Source organism: Manacus vitellinus, unplaced genomic scaffold, assembly GCF_001715985.3.
Source record: "Manacus vitellinus isolate BGI_N305 unplaced genomic scaffold, ASM171598v3 scaffold_32_pilon, whole genome shotgun sequence".
NCBI lineage: Eukaryota > Metazoa > Chordata > Aves > Passeriformes > Pipridae > Manacus > Manacus vitellinus.
Genome location: NW_021940460.1, coordinates 6486202 through 6506955, shown reverse-complemented (window position 1 = coordinate 6506955; position 20754 = coordinate 6486202).

Here is a 20754-nt window from a genome sequence, read left to right as displayed (position 1 = left end):
GATCCCCCTCCACCCTGCGGTTCCTGGGCAAGTACTGCAGCATCCCCAGCACAGGACTCTGGGCTGCACCTTCCCCAATTTGCAGCCAAGATTTAACACCTCTACTTCGAGCCTAACAGCATGACTTGGTTATTTTTTTTTTCCCACAGACCTAGTGAAACTTCTCTCAGACCTGATTTCTCAATAGTGCATACAAATTGCTCTCCCTGGAAAAGGTTTTCATAGTTATTCCCTCAGACAATCCTTCTACAGCTGAAATATCCTGTAATCAAAGGTGTTGGCTCCTCACACATCTTCTCTAAGGGAGCATTTCTGCATGTTCTGTCTCAGGAAGTGCCTTGCATGACCTCATGTCCTCAGAATCAGCCCTGTTTAGCCCTCCTGGGAATCACAGAGTATCCATATGATTTTCAACTCATGCCTTAACCTCCTTCTGAAATACACAAATTTGTAAAATAATAATTTAAAAGGAAAAGCAGAGTGACCATTTTGGCACCAAAATGTCCTGAGAAGGACCAAATGTGCAAAATCCACTGGTGCACAGAGTCAGCTGCCTGCAGGGTCCTGCTCCACAGCCCTGTGTGCCCTGGTCCCTCAGTAGAACCACGTCACTGGAAAGACCTTACCACATTTTCAGGGCTCCATCCCTGATAAAAGGAGTCCCTGGGACACTTGTTCCTCTCCAGCTCTCACACTAATGCTTTCCTAAATGCACAGCTCAGGGAAGCAGCCTTGCAAAGAGAACAGAACATGGAGCAGCGAAACCGCATCCCTGTCACGGGAAGGTTTCTCCACTCTTTCCTGCATCTACTTAGCACGTAGAAAGCAATAGGAAACAAGAGAACACACACATATGGAGCCCCTGTTAAACCTGAACTAAATATACCACGGGTTGCTAACAGCCTGCCTCGACTCCCTGGCACTCCAGCTGGCATGGCAGGACCCCAGCCACCAGCTTCCTTGGGTGGTTGGAAGGGTTTTCTGCAGAGCAAAGATGGGAAACCTCCAAAATCCCCCTCCACGTGTGCTGCTGACACAGCACTGCCCTGAAATGTTGGTGCCAGCATCCAGATAGCAGAGAGGCACGGAGGAGTAGCCCTGCCTGACAGTGTCTCCTTCTGTGATGCTCCATCTCCCTGTGTGCCTGCAGGATCCCCTTCCCAGGTGAAGAGCAGTGCTGGGACCAGCCAAGGACATCTGCGTGAGAGAGCTGCATAACACAGAGGCTGGGGAAGCACTCGCCATCAGTTGGGTGTATCTCCAGGAAGGGAGATGGGAACTCAAGGCTGGAACAGTGAGAGAGGAGGGAAGCACTCAGGAGAGGCAGGAGCAGCAGGAAGGAGACGTGAGGCTGGAGCGGGAGCGTGCAGCCGTGTAAGGGGGAAGGTGGACATATTTGTCTCAAGAGCTGAGAAATTATTAGAGGCAATTATGTGAGCAGAGTACGTGAAAAGTAATCCCAGCTGCAGGGAGCTGGGGGGGGGGGGAAGAAATCATGATGTGATTCAAGGGGGCCCAAGAGGAAAAGCACAAGAGCGGCGATGACCTGGTTTGCAGATGGATCCATTTCTATTTCTGCTCGGATGCCGAAGCTGAGCCTCACCCAGAGCACTCGGCTCTCCGACGGCTTGCGTGACTTCTTCCCCCGCTGGTGCAAGTGTCAGGCACATGCATGTACCACACGTCATCTGGGAATCATATTTGCCTTAACAACCTGCACAAATGCAAGTGCATACAAGAACTCACTATATTAACATGCACCCTCCCTCTTCCAGCAGAACTGTGTTTTTCAATCCAATTCTGTTCCCAGGTGTCAATATTTGGGACGCAGGCTGATCGTTTTATTTCTATTTTCTCTCTTATTTTTTATGTCTTTGGAAATAAAAGCTAATTCATTGTGCTGATCCTGATAATTCTGAGTCGTGCACTAAATGCAGCAATCCTTAAAGAGATTTTTTCCTTTCCCCCCCTGCTTTGTAACTTCCCCTAAGTTACACTGTATACAGAAAAACCAACACCAGGGAAAGAAAACAAAAAGCAGCTCCTACATCAAGGCAGATCCCAGCTCCTCAGGCTTCCAGCACATCTCAACCCAGAACTAGAGCAAAAGGGCAGATTATTTAAAGCCATTGCATGTAGGCCAATTTTCACTGCAGTTCCTTTTGGCTCTGATTTTCAGGCCCCAGTGGAGTGGTGAAGTCATGAATAAATGCAAGTAAACTGAGCTTATCCACTCTTATTTTGAGCAGTGGAGTTTACTCACCTCATGCTGCTTCAGATGGAACACCAAAAGGTAAGTTTAAAGGGAAAAAAAAGCCAGGGGGGAACGGGGGATAATCTACTGCTGCCCTTGCCTACCAGCTCAGTGAGTCCAGCACAGAGCAAGGGCAGGGCTGGGATCTGCAGACCTGCAATGATTCCTGCTCTGGATATTGAACATACACAGTTATCTCCTGGTGCTGTGGAAGGACTGGAGTTGGTCCCCTGCTGTGTGATGAGCAGGGGGAGGCTCCCCATGCTCCTGCTGAGTGGGAACTCATCCAAACAGGATTTACAGGAGGTCCTACCTAAACTACTGCACACAGAAAGCTCCACTGGAGGAGGAGAAGACACCCTCGGATGATGTTCTCCATCAGAAGGCAGTGTTTGATTGAAGAGGGCTGGATTTTGACTGCAAACAACATTACAGCTTTCCAAAATGAAAAAAAATAGAGCAAATATTTGAGAGTTTAAGAGGGTTATCACCAGTCTCAGAGCACATCACCTGGCCAGCGGTGTCCAGTGGACAACGGGACCAACAACCCAATGCTGCTCACCTGGGATTTTCCTCAGGGGCACAGCAAGCTGGAGATGCTTTCAGAGCTGGCCCACAACACCTCTGCAAAGGTTGTGTAACAAATTAAATACACTAGATACCATATTCTGCTGGGACCACACTTGCCCCCTCACCTGGTTTGTACAAACTACAAGTTCCTCTGAGCTCTGCCCAAGAGTGGCAGAGCCTGTGTCTCCCACACAGACAGGAACTGAAGTCTACAGAGATAAATCCATTATGATTATCACATTAAGCTAAAAAAAAAAAAAAAAGGAGGAAAAACACCCTGCAATTTTATCTCCCTGCAAGCATCCCTTCCGCTCAGCTCTGACCATAGTGGAGCGACGGCCACACTTGTCTCCTTGTGGTCTAAACAGCAGTGAGAGCCAGTTTCCTCAAAGTTAAAAGAAAATAGTAATAATGGAGTCCCCACGTTCCTGCTGTGTTTATAAAGAGATGTTTTCTTCCTGAGCTATACAGCATGGCGGGCTTAATCTGAAATTTCTTTTTAATCATAGCGGGAGTCCCAATTAACGTGTCGGGTAATCGTTCAAGTAGAACTGGAGTTTTATGGCTGCAGCAAGGCAAGGAGAGGCTCAGGATCAGGGAACCAGAGGATGGGCAGGGACCAGAAGCCCACCCAGGTGCCACTGCTGGCCTCACACCCTCCCCAAACCACAGATGGGCTGCCAGGGAACCGGGGCAGCTCCCCCCTGCAATTTTAATGGGCAAACAGGTTCCCGAGCTCCCCAAGGATCGGGGGTGTAGCAGCTCCATGAAAACCCTCATGGCGAGAGCGACCACACCAGTCGCTGTAAAGCACCGAATTGCTTTTATATGCACCTTCCCAAAGGAAAAAAACCCATCACAGTCACTCCTGCTTCAATCTGCAGGCGTGTAATCCAACACATGTGCTTCCAGCGCGCAGGCGGGGAGGGGGACCTGGCACTGACCTACTTTCTTTTGTTGCTGGAAGTGCTGATCTCTATGCAGAATTCTGCGAGCAGGCAGAAGCTGTCATTAGGGTCTGGCTTCACCTCTGCCTTACACCGCTTCTTACATCACCACAACCACCAATTCCAGCCCGATTGCTCTCTATTTACACCAGTCCCGGTGACAGGACGCTCTGACCTCGCCCTACCTGCAAGCACGGAAAATTGCCGTCTGTCACGCAGCGGATTTCGGCCAGACAAGGGAGTTACCTGCAGCCTTGGCTGAACGCTATACTTACCCAGAGGAGGATGCTGCAGTCAGCACACCCTGACAGCCCAGCCCAGAGCAGCACACAGGCCACCTTACTCTACATTATTGTTATTTTTCATTCACAAGGAAGCTGGGTCCCGAGTTAGGCACCGCGCTGACCTGGAACGCAAAGCTCTTAAAATTCAAATGCATACACCCCGGGTGGATCTCATCGGGAAGTGTTACGGAAAACACAGGCACACAAGCTCTTAAAACAAGCTTCTGAACACACAGGCTTCCATCTCCAGGTATAATAGGTCTGGCATGTGCGTGATCCTCCTCCAGCTCTCCCCTGATCCCACAGTATCTCCTGTTAGGATGCTGAGCCACAGCCCTGAGGTTTGGGAGTTACAGCCTCCCTGCAGTCACTGGGGCTTGTGTAAATTGGTCTTCAGAGAAAACCAACTCCACTGCCTTATGCAAAAACACTCTTTAGTAACCTACTAAAGAGCCTCCCCAGAACCTCTCTTCCCTGTGCTCCCAGGTACCTGGGTATAACACACCGCCTTGATTTTGTGGATTTGGAGATGAGAGGCTGTTACGTTAAACTCCCATCGTTTAGACCTTGTAAGGCAGTTATTTGAAACAAGTCTTCCCTTCTGCAGTGGCTTAAGAACAGACCATTTTAATTGATTCGTTTGCCCATTATGGATAAGCAGAAGAACAGCCTTGCAATTGAACTTCAGACCTTGAAACGCAGAGAGACATCAGCCTGCAGTGCATTTGCAAGCCTCAGAGGCTAATTTCTACCCTTTCTGCTGTTCCACTCCCTCAGTCTGGGATTTACCTAAGCACACAGGATGCATCTCTACACCAGGCGGGGGGGAATTGCTTTACATTGACGTTCAGTCAACAGATTTTAATGATAAAACAATTTCAAATCCGCACTTTGATTAAAATCAGAGCCATGGAAAAATCATGCTAAGGTTCACCTAATGAATTTTTCTTTCCACGACTTGAGCAGAAGCCTACCAGGGACTAAATCCAAGGAGGTAAAGCTAAATCTGATAGTTTGATAGCTGTCTTCACCCCAACTCTTAGTGCAGGCTTAGCACTATAAATAAATCTGGTGTGGCCACCAAGCAAATAATCCCATCTATTTAGCAGCAATAGTCTACTGGGGAGAGGATAAGAGGTATTTGAAGACAAAAACAACAATCTCAAACTGTATATATATGAAATTAAAGGATGTAGGTAATTAATTGTTTGATAAGATAATAAAATCTGTGCTAAGCTAGGGCCATGAGTCAGAGAAATGAGAGATAGAAAATATGTTCATCACTCAGTCCACCTCTTTACCAACACATATTTTCTAGCATTTGTCCAGTGTAGGTTTTGTTTTGTTTTTTTTAAGTCAATGAATCAACTTTTTTGATATTCAGCCCAATGCCAAACAGGAGCTATTGGCATTTGCAGAGGATGAATAAATAACTAGTAACGGTACGGTCTCGTGAGATGGGCCAGAAAAATCCTGGGAGAGGTTTCCCCAGGACAGGGCTGGCTCAATCACACTACCCTCTGCTTTCTAAAAGAGCATATATACCTACATATGTATAGCTTCATGTTGTTACACCAACCGCCAACGAGAGCCGCCCATCCTGCACCTCTCCACTGATGCGTTTTTTGCCTGCTGCTCCCATCTCCCCGAAATACCAAGTGACTTGTTTTGAGAAAGCTCATTTCTCCCGGCACCCTTACCTCACTCTTAGCAACCTTCTATTTAAAGTCACAATCTGTTGCAGCAAACCAGCTTAGGAGTGTATAAACAAGCTGTTATGACCCCGCTGCAGGAAGGGGAGGAAATGGCCTATGCTTTAAAGTCAGCTGCCTTCAATAATTAGAAGCAAGTAGACAAACATGAAAGCAACGAGACTTCAATGTTCTGTTATTTAAAGGGTACACCACTGCTCGAGTCCCTCGTTACCACCCAGGTATGCAGCCCCACGCAATTAGTCAAGCAAAGAAGAGTGTCACCTGCCACAGGAGGGGGTCACAAGCTCTTTCACCATCGCTGTTACCGGAAGAAGTACGTGGGGCTTTTTATTTTAATCAGTCTTTGTTTCTTAGCATGCAACAGCAGCTGCTTCTCACATCAGAAACCCTGAAAGGTTTTTATTAGTCCTAATGCTCCACAGAAGAATTAAGAGGTAACAGCACATATGTTCTGCTCTGCCCCAAAGAGTAGGAAAGGCAGGCAGATTAGCTCTTCTGCAGCAGCACAGCTCAGAGTGTATGACTTGCTTATACCCAGAGTCAGCTGCTGATGGAGCGAACACATCCATGCACAAAGTATTCCCTTTGCAAAGTAGCAGGCTCTGCATTATTGGCCTCAGAGGGGGAAGATAAAGGTCCCACAAAGAGCAGCAGGAATGATTCTTTTGGGCTTGTCAGTAGAGGAGACAGTCTCCTTGCGAAAGGCAAAGCGGGACTCTGCTTTATTCCATCTCCCAAATGGAAAGTGGAGAAAAAGGCAAAATCAGCACTACTATCACACCTGGGAAGCTTACAGTGCTGTGTGGTTTAAACCTGAGCGGGGCACATATCTCCCATTAGGCTGTCTTGACATTACACTCACAAATAACCCTCAAGTGCTTTTAGTGTAAAAGCCTGAAACTTGTTTGCTGAGGGACTCATTCACATCAGCATCCTGAGCAGGGAGCCGACTTCTTCAAAGCAGCTTTCTTTAGGGAAACACAACACCAAGGAGAGCAGGCACTCAGCAATTCCAGGGGAGATTAAAGGGAAAAATTAGCAAAGCTGCATCTTATGCCCATACCAATAAGAGCAGGCGTTTACCACCACTTAAATAATTAAAAAGATTTTTCACTAGTGACCAGGTTGTCACCAACTCACAGCCACCCATGGATGCAGGCAGCAGAGTGACAGCAGGGCTCTGATCCAAGGGGATTCTGCAGTTCAAGTAAGCCCAGCATGGTGATCTGCAGGGAAGACAGGAGGAAACAGAGAGAACGAAAAAGAGAGGAAAAAAGAGAGAGGAGGAAAAGCTCCCTGCATTTCCCAGGAAGCTCTGCCACTATTTCTTCCGGGATAGGACCCAAGGTTTGTTTAGAACGATTTTTAGCTAGACCATGTAATGCCGACTACATTAAAATGCAGAGACTTTGGGAGCAATTATCCCAAAAAATAGCATGCCAGGCAGCACAGTGCAAGTAGGCAATTAGGCTGCATGCTAAGAGGCAGGATCCAGGCATTAGCACCCAAACTGGTGCACTCGGGACACGCACTGCATTTAGTGTATTTACAACACATGACCTAATAGTAAAAGCAATAATTAGCTACTATTAATACTGATGGATGAAAATAGATGGGAAAGGAAGCTGCATCACTAAACATAAGTTATTTATACAGAAGTGGCTATACAAGCCAGGAGCGAAGATGGCACGGTGTTGCATGCTCATCCCAAGCCCCAGACGTGGAAAGAGGGGACAGGATGGTCCATGGATGAAGGAGAGCCTTTGGAGACCTCTGTGGCTGTGTCACAGGCACTCCTGCTCACCAGGAGGATGGGTACTCCAGGCTGAAGCAGGTGGATTTGAATCCCACCTACATTACCTCTCCATGTGCCGTGCTCGCACGTAACAGATGCTTCCCGTGGAGAATCTCTCCCAGAATTTCCAAATGGGATTAAGGCATAGACAACCTGGGGAGGATAAACCAGAAGGATGACACTGCCCCTCTTTTTACCTATCCAAAATATTTCCAGACAGTCGGGCAAGGCAACAACTGCAATGATGCAAAGCAACACTGCACCGTCTCCTAGAGCAGGAAACAGGACTTGGCTCAAAGCTTTTGTTAGGGAGAAGAGGGTCCTTTCATAATACAGCCCTTTGTTCTGCCAGAGGAATTCAAATGCTATAAATTCACTCCCCTGGTAAATGCAGCAGTTATCAGGCATTTTACCACAGGATTCCTGGTCTCCTAGTGAAGTTAAATGCAGTGCCATTACAGCAGCACTTTAACGTGTAAATATTACATTCCCAGTTCTTTAGGAGATGTTCATTTAGTGAAATAAAATCCTGCTAGTAAAACACCTGATCAAACCCTTCAGCTGAACTGGCCCAGTAATTGCTCTAGGACTGGAGGGAGTCCAATGACTGGTTGCAATTTATGACCACTTTAGAAAAAAAATCTACCTTGAAGCATCCGCTAAGGACTGAGTTGTAGATGAGATCATGGAGTACATTTACATCGCAGCTTTCTGTAACGTTAAGTGGCCACTAATTCGTGCTGAATTCCTTTGTAATTCTGATGGAATCATATCTGACAATCACATAAATAGCAAAGAATTCCTCAGGAATAATGTTACTACAACAAGGAGTAAAAGGCAAAGGAATGATTCATCTTTCATGGTGAGACATGCCCTTTTCTATCATCTCTAGTCACCCAAAATAATTTGCCCAGCCCAAATTTCACAGCCAAGGCTGACAGACACCAAGTTGTAAAGGGGTCACTCTCCTGAGCCACACAACTCAACTAGAGTTGCGGTTTGAGGGAAATACAGTTAAAATCTGAAGCTGTGAGAAAGCATAGAGACAATTAAGCAATGAGATGAGCTGCCTGAGGGAGGCGGCAGGAAAACCTTGATGAAGATTTTGCTGCAGGCAGGGGGTTGCATTAAATGACCATCATCTCCGCTGTTATTAAAAATCCAAGGGTCGTGGTTGCAACCGGACAGAGAGAACGGATACAAAATACATCCATTTTAACCCTTTCCATTCAGCACAGGGAACCAGGATTAGAAAAGGGTGGAACAAAAAGACCACAATGCAGGAAAGAGCAGAGTCATAAGCGCATCGGAAGACTGTGATCCAGCTGGAGAGCCTTAACATGGCAGATCAGAGTCAGAATCACGTCAAAGACATGGAGGGGAGGAATCTACACAGATTCCAAGAGGTTTGGTGTTTTCTTCTTCCTGCAGAGAGGGTGCACCCTCTCCACACCCTGGAGCCAAGGAGTAAAGGTGGGCCTAGGCTGCCTGCATCCCCCCAGCTCCAAAAGGCTAATGCACTGGTTTTGCTCTGGAAGAAAAGCAGTTTCATCACCTCGAACAGCCCAGCCCCACTCCAAAAGGGCTTTATTTGAAAAGCCACAATCATTTGGCACTTGAATTGCACCGAAATGAAAACAACAGCTTAGCTTCCCAGCCAGGCCTGCACATGGACAGCTTTGGGGGCAGCAGAGTCCCCTTCTGACTCCTCATTGTTCCTAGGAGAAGAAATACTTGGGAAATCCATTGGGACATCTCCTCCTCTTGCTCTGTGGACCCAAGACTCCTGGACATGACCTAAAAAAGCCATATTTTGACTGCCCCAATTAACCAAATAGCTTAAAACTTTGTTATTTGCCTGGCACCAGTAGAAGCAGGGTCCATATGCTGAACTAGAACAAGAACTTGTTTGAGGAATTGCTGCCTGAACCACGAGATGCCAGAAGCCAGATGGGGGATTTATAACAGCGCAAGGCTGGCTCAACGGGCCGGGGCAGCTCCGGCACAGCATGTTCCTGGAAGAAAAAAACCAGTCACCAAGGCTATGGGAAAGGGTTAAAAATAAAAGGGAGCAACTTTCTTATCATGCACTCCTTGCCTTCCACTAAATTAACATCGGAATCAGAAATCAGACGATGCTCCAGGCTGCCTGAAAATTGTTTTTACACTTCCAGTATGCCCGTGGCCAAAACTGAGACAGTATACATTCGGTGTGAGGTGATTATTTAATGAATTAAAGGAGTAGATAGACTAGGAGGGGCTGAGGTTCCATTCTGCTGTTGCCCTGAACAAAGACTTCAGGACCAACTTCACCCTAATAGCAATAGCATCACTGGGAAGGTGACTGGCTCTTTTGGAGAGCAAACTCCCCATCTCTCACAGAAGCTTAGGAGCCTGGGTGTGATGTGAGGCTGTGGGATACACAACATGAAGTTGCATTTTTCAGATTCCCATTGGGTGCAATAATTACAGGTACAGAGTAACTGCAGCATCTCACCATAAGGCTGTTAATAAAGTTCACCTTCACTAGCTAAACCCATTCCTCTTTCCTAAAGACTGGAAGAGATTTTATAGCAGATTCATCACCTCCACCCTTTAATTCTATTTTTGGAGTCTATTGAACTTTTGCATATGTTGAAATGAAAAGAGTCTATATTAACACAACCACTTTTTTGTTACTGTAATGAGAGCCTTGAAACCACCACAAAGAGAAACATGCCTTTTAGCAGCTGAAACAAATTATTACAGCAACTGAGTCTTAAAAGGAATTTCAAGTAAAAATATAGTATTGCATGAAGTTGTTATGGCAACTGATGTTGTAGAGTAACTGCACTGGGGCAAGTTTTCCTCCTTCATCCTGCTCAGCAAAGTCTAGGAAAAACTTTATGATAAAGTTGTGCCTTAATTAGTCAAATAAGTCATAAATATAGCTTATCCCAAAATCCTTAACATTCCAGCCTCATGCAGTTCTGTGTTCGGTTAGTCTACTAATGAGAAAATATATCTACTAAAGCCCCACTTACCATTAAAAATCCTATCCAATACTTTTCTAATACATTTTATCAATTTAAACACATTGCACAATGTAATATTCTCCGGCATTCCATTAAAATGATAAATAGCTATGGAAAAAACAAGGGATTAAACATACTGTAATGTAATCTAACAGTATTTAAACATAAATAAAAAACTTAAACAGGGATGGGAAATGTACCGTATTTGCAAGCAAAAAGAGCCCAAGTAACTCTCTGGGTTGGAACATTAACAGGCCAGAGGAAGCAGAGCAATGAGAAATGACAGTCAACTTCAGAGGATATAAAATGTCCATTAGGCTTTGTTATAAGATTACATCAAAGCAGTTCATATGTTTTAATCTGGGGAAAGAGAAAGCAGCTACTTGGGGTCTGTGCCTGGGGGCTGCCTCTGTGTACCGAACCAGACAGTTTGCATAATGAACAATTTTTATTCAATCAGGATTTCAGCACAGATAGTTCCCACTCAATGGGCTCTAGCACTAATGGGGTTGGATATTGATGCTATTCTTCAAGCTCCACCTGCTGGCTCTGGAAGAAGTGCCGGTGGCTTTCCGAAGGGCCAGTGTGTGTGGGGGGGACATCAAGTTATTGGGATAAAAATCCAAGCTCAGGTTCTGCACTTCTTGCCTTTCTCAGTTTCAAAAAAAAAAAAAAAAATCCCAGTTCAAAAAAACCAACCAAAAGACGCCAAACTCCATCCAAAATAAAATAAAAATAAGTAAAATAAATAAAAATAAAAAACCAACCAAAAAAATCCCCCAACTCCAAGCCCATGCTTTCCTTGGGTTGTACCAATAATTTAGCTGATTTGTTTAGGCAGATGCATCAGTCGAGCTCCTAAAGCAAAGGTGCATAAGCTGCCAAAACCTGCCTGTTTGAACCCACCTGATTACCAAGAGAGTTGCCTTGTGCTCAGAGTGCAGCCAAAAGGGCAGAGCAGGCAGGAAAATCGTTCCATTTAGCGTGTGCCTCCTGCACAATAATTACTTATTTAAATTTTACTCTGCTGCTTGAGCCATTAGAAAATGCACTATAAACAAAGGTGATTTTATGCAGACAATAGCTGAGCCAGTCATTTTTAAAGACAGGCGCACGATGACTTATCTCCCAGGATGAACAGCTCTTATGAGATAGCTGAAACAAGGTTTATAGCCTAAACCCTATTTCCAAGGGTTATTCCAGTGGCTGCACTGCTGGATCACCTTCAGCTTTAGCAGCAGCACGGAGCTCACTTGCCCCACGGATGCAAACCAGGGTTGGGAACAGCTTTATGGAGAGGAAGAGCCCAGGCAATGCTGTGCTGCACAAAACCGTTTGCTAAATCCTAGCATGAACATTTAAGCACTTCATATATACACCTGGTAATTCAGAGTTAATTATTGTGGGCATATTAGAGGTGTTTCTGCCTGCACCTCTGGATTCTGCCTATTGATCAGGCACTGTGGCTGCTCTCAGCTCTGAGAGGAACTGTTGCAGTGAATTTAGCTTCCTGCCTCATTCGGGTAGGCTTTGCTTCTGACTGGCACCAAATCCCTTCTTCCTATTTCCAGAAGAAAAATAGCTACCTTTTAATCTAGGCCTTCCAAAGCTCCTGCCATGCCTGTGACGTCCTGAATGCAGAATTATGGCTTTCCCTGGTTTTTGCTCATTTGTCTGGAAGCCTGTAGATTGTTGTATCTCACTCTCAGTACTTTTTGGCTCCATCCAGAAATACTCTTTTATCAATTCATCTGACAGCGATCCAACAAGAAGGGTGTGTTGGAAGATGATGCTAATCCAGAGAGACTATTCTTCAGTTGGAGCATTCATGAAGTCTAATGAACTATTGGCAGAAAGGGACTTCTGTAGAGCAATTAAAACTTCCTTCTGTGAGAAACAAAATATTGCAACTAAAAGTTAACGGTGCCAAGCAGGGGAGGAGGATTATCTTGGGGAACATAAATTGGTGAGAGAAGCCACTTCCTTCTTCCCCCCCCAAGCCTTATGCATTAAGCAAAGCTGAAATAATGAATATGTATTGCAAGGTGTTTGCTACAAGCCTACTTATAAAGTGCACAGCCAAGAACTCCTGGAAGGGGGATTTATGGGAGCAGTCACACACAGCTGGCACGCTGTGTTCTGCAAGCTTCAATCGGGATGAATGCCCCCACTGTAAGCACTTAGCACCCACCACAATAAACTAAGGTGTATAAGCAGAGTCTAAAGTTTATTTTCAGGAGCATCCCTTGAGGGGGAATGCTAAATCATCCACCTTAGCTTTGGCAAATTCAGAAACCTGAGCTGGGAGAGGGGGGACATGGCACATCTCTTGCTCTGAGACACCCAATGTCCTCAAAAGGCTCAGAGAGGAGGAGGCAAGGCAAGGGAATAGGTTGCTGCTTGGGGACAGGACCAGTCATTAACATCAGATGACATGCCATTAATCATAGGAAATGACATTAACAGGATCATTACAACGCTGTGATCTTCCACCGACTTTGTTAACCGGGGGGGGAAAAAAATACCTATCAGAAAATAAGTTTTAAAGTTTCAAAAAGAAATTCACCTTCACCACTTTGTCACTTTGTATTTGTTTCCAAACGGAGTAACAAAAATTCAAAATCAAAATACAGTTACTCTTTTTTAAAAAAAAGGGAAAAAGTCGCCTTTTTCTTAAATCTCACTTGGCAAGGAGCATGCTCTCCCCAAAATCTGATACAAGGCCACAGTATAATGAGAGCAAGTCAAGCAAAGCTTTCCACAAGGTGAAGGCAGCTCCTGGAGCTTTAGCATCAGCAGGAGCCACCGTGATACAGGCTCCTACTGCAAAGGCTGGCTTAAGGGCTGATGTTAAAGACCATGTCCACTGATAGGTGGGATATTAATGCCACTTCTTTCTTCAGCTCCCCTAAGTCTGCACTGCTGCATGGACGAGGTTTGAAAACTAAGATATGTTTTTTGAATTATTAATCTCTTTGCAGAAGCTGTACACTTGGAGACAGCATGGAAAATAGGTTAAGGCTCACAATAAGCTGAATGAGTTAAATCAGAATCAGGCAAGTATGCTGACAGCCAGCTACTGTGACTCTTAAGCTTACAGGCCAAGGTATGAAGGGAACTACAGGATCAAGTCAAACAAAATGAACATGTTGGGTTTCACTAGTCTATAAGGAAGGGTCAAATATGGGCTTGCTGGTGGGACCTATTGCCAACATGGAATGACTGACTGAAGCAAAGAAGGACTGACACTACTTCTCCAAATTATAAATTCTGCTTCCCAATCTATCTGAATGGATTAACCTCAAAACATGAGATCCGGAATTTAAAGATTCAGAATTCAGAAGCTATTATGAGTCAAGAGCAGGAATTAGCATTTGAGTTATAAATATGCTCTAACAAACTGACAGGAGTCGGCTTGCTGTTCCTTCCCTTTTTGAAGATGGTGGCATCATACTCGCAATATTTAGAGATACAAACCTAGAAGTGATTTTCACATCCCAGCTGGATGTTAACAGCATGGCTTGTTGGGAGAACACTGCTCTTCATCTAACCAGTGCTACTGTGCAGGAAGCTGTTACGGCAAGGGAGGGTCTTGGTTCTCAGCACAGGAGATGGGGAGTTGTCCAAAGAAAAAGCACTGTGGCAGGACATAAGGCTGTGCCATGTCACCCTGAGCTCCTACACAGGTCCTTTCCCTTATCCAAAAGACAGGCAGGAGAGAGGCAGACACATGCACACTCTGAATAAACAGGAGCCACTAATATCAGAGAAAGTCTCCAGGCAGTAAGTAATGAAGGCACTAAATAACTGTACCCGCTATTCGGATTTTCTGCCAAACATTAGCCAATTTAAAAGGCAGCAAGAGGCCTTTTACACCGAGAGAATTTCTTTGAGCGCCGACTTAAAAGCTGAAGTTTGGCAGGAAAGTGTCTGAGAAGGATGGGGGAGAGGTAAAAGCCAATTTCACCTGGTAATCTGCTACACTATTTGTGTCCTACCCAGACCACACTTCATGCATTAAGAACACACTGCAGCTCTCCTCCGCGCTGGGGGAGCGGGGAGCTAATGGTTTCTATTACAGGCGTGTGCGGAGGGTGGCTGTGGCATGAACATCTGTCTGCAAAATAGATGTTAGCTTTGGAAACTGCCTAAACACCTTCTTTTCCCCAGCAAACGGGGCCGGCAACGGAGCTTTTTGGGCTCCCTCCCGGCGTGACAGGCGGGGGTGATTGACAGGGCTCGGAGCTGAAAGCCCGCACGTGCTCCCACTGTAAATAGTAATGCTTAAAAGCCTCAGCCCTAACTGAGTATTTCAGACTTCAACTCAGTTACTCTAATGAGGATTTCCACACACACACACACACATACAAAAAAAAAAAAAAGTGTCTACACATTCTCGGTGCAAGGGGAAAAAAAACCAACCAAACAGCAAAATAAACAGCTGGTGAAGTGAAATACGAGGTTAGAGCCCTCTCTGATTCAGGAGAAGATTATTAAAACAGCTATAAAGATGGTGTTGGCATCTCTTGAAATGAGTTTGTTACATTCAGAAGAGGCAGTTACACATGACAAACCATTTTGTGTTTAATTAGAGGGCTCTGTGTGGAACACTTCCAGGCGGAGGAGGGGAGCAGATTGTTACCCAGCATCTCAATTATGGGACAGCGCCTTAACGATTCAACATGCAAATGTTTTTAACTGACCGCAGAGGAAAAAAAGAAAGAGGCAAAAAAAAAAAAGAAGAAGAGAGAAGAAGAAGGAGGGGAAAAAAAAAAAAGAGCTGTTCAGCAGGGTTAAGGAACAGGAGCTTTCTCCCAGCCTTGAGCAAAGTTGGGCTTTCTTGCCACACACATTAGTGCTCAAGGTTTATTTCTGCCCAAAGAATGGCTTCTACTTGCTGGCTGAAAAAAAACTGTGGGGAAAAATCACAGAGATACCCGTCTGCCCAACCCCAGTTAAAAGCTTTTTATTCTTCCAACCAGGTAAAATAATTCATGGTTCAGGAACAGAGCAGGACCTCAGTATTCGCACCAAGGCTCTGAAAGTAAGCAAGCACAGAAAGGAAATTCTAGCTAATACAAGTTAAATATAGGTTATGTTAGCTGCATTTTACAAGCACTAAGAATGTTATTGGAGAAAGCTGTCATTTTTAATGACAGCACAAGCTCCAATTACCACATAGCTGATACACTTGGGATTCGGAAGTTTTTTTTAAATCACTTGAAATCTAAAAAAACCTTCATTATCAGCCTCTGAGTTGGATGTAAATAACTTCACCTGGTGCTAAGAAGTTTAACATTTCACAGGGCACAAGAACAACTTAAAGCCATTTATAAATGCAGCTTCAGCTTCCTGGCAATCTAAATGCAGTTACTGGCAACTGAAGCAGCGGGAAAGAACAACAAGGCTGGGCAGCCTTGGAGAGGCAGCCAGGGAAGAGGAGCAAGGCTAAGGGAGATGTGTGAGTTACCACCCTGGGGCCAGCCAAAATGGTGTGGATGCAGCACCACTGAACCCTGGAATAAGGCAGGAACACACACCAGGCTGCAGATATCTGTCAGTTCAGGGAGAAGACTAAATCTTGCTGCTAGGCTTAAGAAAGGCCATTTTAGCTTAGAACAAAACCATGTATCACCTTGAGCCTAAACCAGAGCATTTGCTCTCCAAGACGCTTTGAAAATAAAAATGCAGCTATGCTGGTAGGAAACCCTCAGTCTGGTGGAACCTTCCCAGGTCTAGCAAGATGCCCCTTGGATTCCCCGTGCTTTCATCGCTCACCAAGATTAACAAAACCAAATGCAAGTCGAAAAACTCTGCAAACTTGCTCACAGAAAAGCAGAAAGCTCCTTGGAAAACTCTGGCTTCCCAGCTGAAAACAAACAGCACCGCACGCGCTTCAGCCCCAAAATCTAATGCAGGAGGCAGCACAGCTAAATGCTGGAAATTTTCATTCCCCACAGCTAATATGAAAGCCTTACAGTCAGCAAGAAGAAGGGCAGCCTTCTAACTTGTGGCAAGCACAAAGTGGGATTGAATCATTACTTGAAGAACGTGTTTCAGTGTCTATAAATAAAAACCTGCAAGGCTCCTTGCCAGAGAAGCTCAAGTCAATATCGCTTTTCTATATGCGCTGTCAAACTTTACTTTTAGACAGTATATTAATTACATAGTCAATAATTGCGGGTTTCATTAGTGTATTAAATACCTCAATCAATAATATTTATCCTTCTCAGAGTCAGTCTTCACCAAAAACAAAGGGAGGAGTATTTTTTGATCCTGCAGTTCAAAAAGTCAGTGCAGCATAGCAGCAAGGCTTTAATGGAAAACATAAAACACTAGAAACAGACAAAAATCGGATTATTACTCTTATTTTTCAGCCTCTTGTACAATAAGCCATGAGGGAATTCCGAGAGCTAAACTGATGGCAAAAAAAATTAGATTTCTTTCTCTTAATTGCTCAGCGGTGATGTCAGAGTGGACATGACAAATGTTCACATCTTTCATTTCTCCATCAGATAAACCAGCAACCTGGCTCTGCTCTGCCAACTTTCTGAGGATAAACTCTCAGAGCAAAGAACCCATTTGTGGTGCATCCTCTGCAGTGCAGCTTCTGAGGTGCCTTCCTCCTAACCTGGACCACCCCTGGGAAATATATCCCTATGAAAGGTAACAGATTCACACAGGACCTTAACTGAGCTCATCCCAAAGAATATCACATCAGGCAACAGAAAAGGAGATCAAGAGGGTTTTCTTTTTTTTTTTTTTTTGTTTCAAATCTCCCTTTAAGGGGCAAGAGGTTTGGGATAAATTAAAAAAATGCCTTTGCAAGTGTCCTGTTTATTTTAAATAACTTGCAAGAAGAGTTATATACAAGGATGGAAAAAGAAAAGCACAACAAGCAGCCCAGGAAGATTCCCAAAGGCATGCTTTTGGCATGGCACGGAAGCTGAATTTAACAACAAATCAATGCAATATAAACAGGAAAAAACTAAAAACAAACAACACCCTACCCCCCCAAACACAGACACCTAAGTATTCAAATAAAATACACAGAAAAATGCGTAACAGGCCTCATGAAAAATCCATCTGGCAATCCAAACTACTTTTTTTTTTAAATATGCATATGATTGAAATGCAAAAATGTAAACATGAAAAACAGACTTAAACTGAGAGAAGGTTTGTGGGCCTCTTGCATCCTCACAGATAATGTATTAAAGAGAATTTCCACTCCCTGTAATAAGATTACTGATATTTACTGCACTACTCCAATATTTATAATGTGTAATGTGCTGCAGACCACTCCTTTCTGTGAACACAGGCTTTGGAAGTAGGCAGCCCGATCCATTTCATGTTTTCCTAAGCCTTTTATATCAAAGTGATACGAAATTTCTCTTTCTTTCCCATGCAAGTCAAGTTAAGCAGCCCTGAGGGGCAACTCCTCCAGCCAGTGAGGAGGACCATGGTGGTGGAGAAGCCCTATGGGGTGGCCACTCTTCTCCAAAGTGGCCACTTCAAGGTCACTGGGCTAGAAAACAAGAAGGCCAAAGGAAAGGAAAGATGACAAAACAAGACATGGAAGGAAAGCACGTCCTCCTCCCCCCATCAAGATGTTACGCTGCATCTTGGGCAGCAAAAGCAAATATCACCGAGAATTAGGAATCAAAACATCAGACTCATCAACTTCCACACTCACACCCGTTGCACTAAAAGGACAATCCCATCGTGCTGGAACACGGGAGCCCACACACACACACTCATCCAAGCTGCCAGGCATAGCATACACAGCACAAAACAACCAGCTACCAGTCACTCCTGATCCATCCAAGACCACCATTTATGCCTTACCACAGCTCTAAGAATGTATTACTCCTCAAAGTTTTACTTTGGGGAATAAAATAAAAACAACAAAAAAACCCCAAAAAATAAAAGCCCCAAACAAACAACAAACCACCTGATGCATCTTAAAAACTAGATCTGACTCAAACAGAATCTCCCCTCCAGGGACTCGTAAGGGTCACTAACAATTAATTTAAAATTCACGCACTGTGGAAACACAGTTCAATCCCACCTGTGGGAATTAAGACAAACAGCAAACTACCTGAACACAGCATGGCAGAGCACGCTCCAGATCTTCCCCTGGCCATGCAGAACTTGATGTTCCAGTGTAATTGCCTTTGCACCTGCCTGCTCGAAACCAGCAGCCTCCCAATTTCATCCTCGCTGTGTACATTTAATTTAAAGCAAAACCTGAGCAGCCACGGGAATCCTCACCTCACAGAGATCTAGTTACGAAGAATTCCAGAATCCTTGGAATTAAGCAAATATACATTCAGCCCAGGTAATGGTTGAAGCCATCCAGCATAACCTGGACAGGAGCAGGAGGAGATTTATGAAGGGAAGGAAGACACAAGCTAGTTTGCCAATAATCCCAATTAGCATTGTGAGTCCACTTAATTAGCACAGTCAAAAGAGCCCAGAGCCTTCTGAAGAGTCCTGTTTTCCATGGCCTGTGCCAGTGGCTGCAGGGATCTACCAGGGTTTGGATGGCGTGGCCACTTGGCAACAAGGTGGGAGGAGAATGGAGACACCTCCACAGCTCCCCTGCCCTCACTCCTCAGCTAAACTCCTTCAGAACTTCACCTTCCCTTGACCGACAAACTTATTTATTAACCAGTTATCTCCAGCAGTTCTAGCCTATGATCAGGGGAAGGAAGCAAGATAGATGGATATATGCATATATCTTTTATATAAGTGGGAAATCATATGCCCCTCTCAGGATTCATTTTGCTATATTAGCTCTTCTAGGCCCCTCCTAAAAAAGATCCTCATTCTCCTACTCAGTGGTGTAGTCCTCCTCTGTACTCGCCCCAGCTGAGTTTCTTTTTTGCCTCTCTACGTAGCAGGCCAGAGCTGTACATAGCATTCGAGATGAGATCTCACAGCAGAGGCTTATATAATGCTATGGCACTTGTATAGCTACACTAGAAATACCTTGCCTCACATAGCTTGATGTTTTTATCTTATACTAGCTGATTAAAGCATGATTAAAACCCTCCAACTCTTCAGTCACTAATGAGCATCCACTTTACAGCAGAGGGTTGTTTTCTATTAGCCCTCAAATAAATGGCTTTTCACACAAACTGTTTTAAGTTGATTTTCTGTTCCAGTTTTCAAGGTCATTCAGCTGATCCTGTAAGATACCTTAATGCTCTTGAGTATTGATACCTTCCATCTCTAGTGCTCTGGCTGATGGCACAGTAAACCCAGCAATATGGATGTACAGCAATTCCCTCTGGGAGAAGGAGCTGCCCCAGCAGAGCCAGGTGTGCAACACTCAAAACTGCAAAGCCAGCAAACACCTGCCAGCACAAACACTTCCTAGAGTCTACGGGCCCAGGAACTGGAAATAGCCTCAAGGAACATTGTGCACTACCACTTCTTCCCAGTTCCCTAAAACTGGGAAAGGAGGGATAGGAAAGGAGGAGCAGAAATAAAAGACTGGTTACCAGAGTGGAAAGATGGATTATCACCACTAACCTACCATTTGTCAATCCAGAACTGTGCTGAAGACTGTAATTTTCTACTCAATGCTTTATAAGCAAGGTCAGAGGGAACAAATACTTCAATAAAAAAATGCAAGACATCAGCAGAAGAACCCAGTCATGATCCTCAGAATCCAAAAGAGAAGGGGTTGTGTTTGCAATTAATGGGCCCAGAATAATGTGCTTCATGTCCATCAACGGAAATGGCATTTACAGCACTTAAATATCAAGACTTTAGATGACAAACAAGAAATCACGGGGAATAAAGGGCACCAACTGAATACATGAAGAAACAATGCTCTGTGAAGCAAAATAAATAAATAAATTTCAGTTTTGCTACCAGAGACCCACTGCAGCATTGCCTGGATGCTTGGAGCTGTGCAGCAAATGCCAAGCTGTGAGCTGCAGCCAGGGAACACATAATTAATGTGATTAGGAGCACACAGAGCTAGCATGCTCTGCTGACTGAAAAGCCCAGTAGCATAATTACTGTTTTCTGTACTAGCTCTATGTCTGAACAAATCTCAAAGCCTGGTTAGTTTTAGACTGCTGTGTAAACGTCAATAAAAATCCCAGAAGTGCCAGCTCATCAGCATTCTCAGGCACAGAAATGGTGGAAATATCACTGCATTT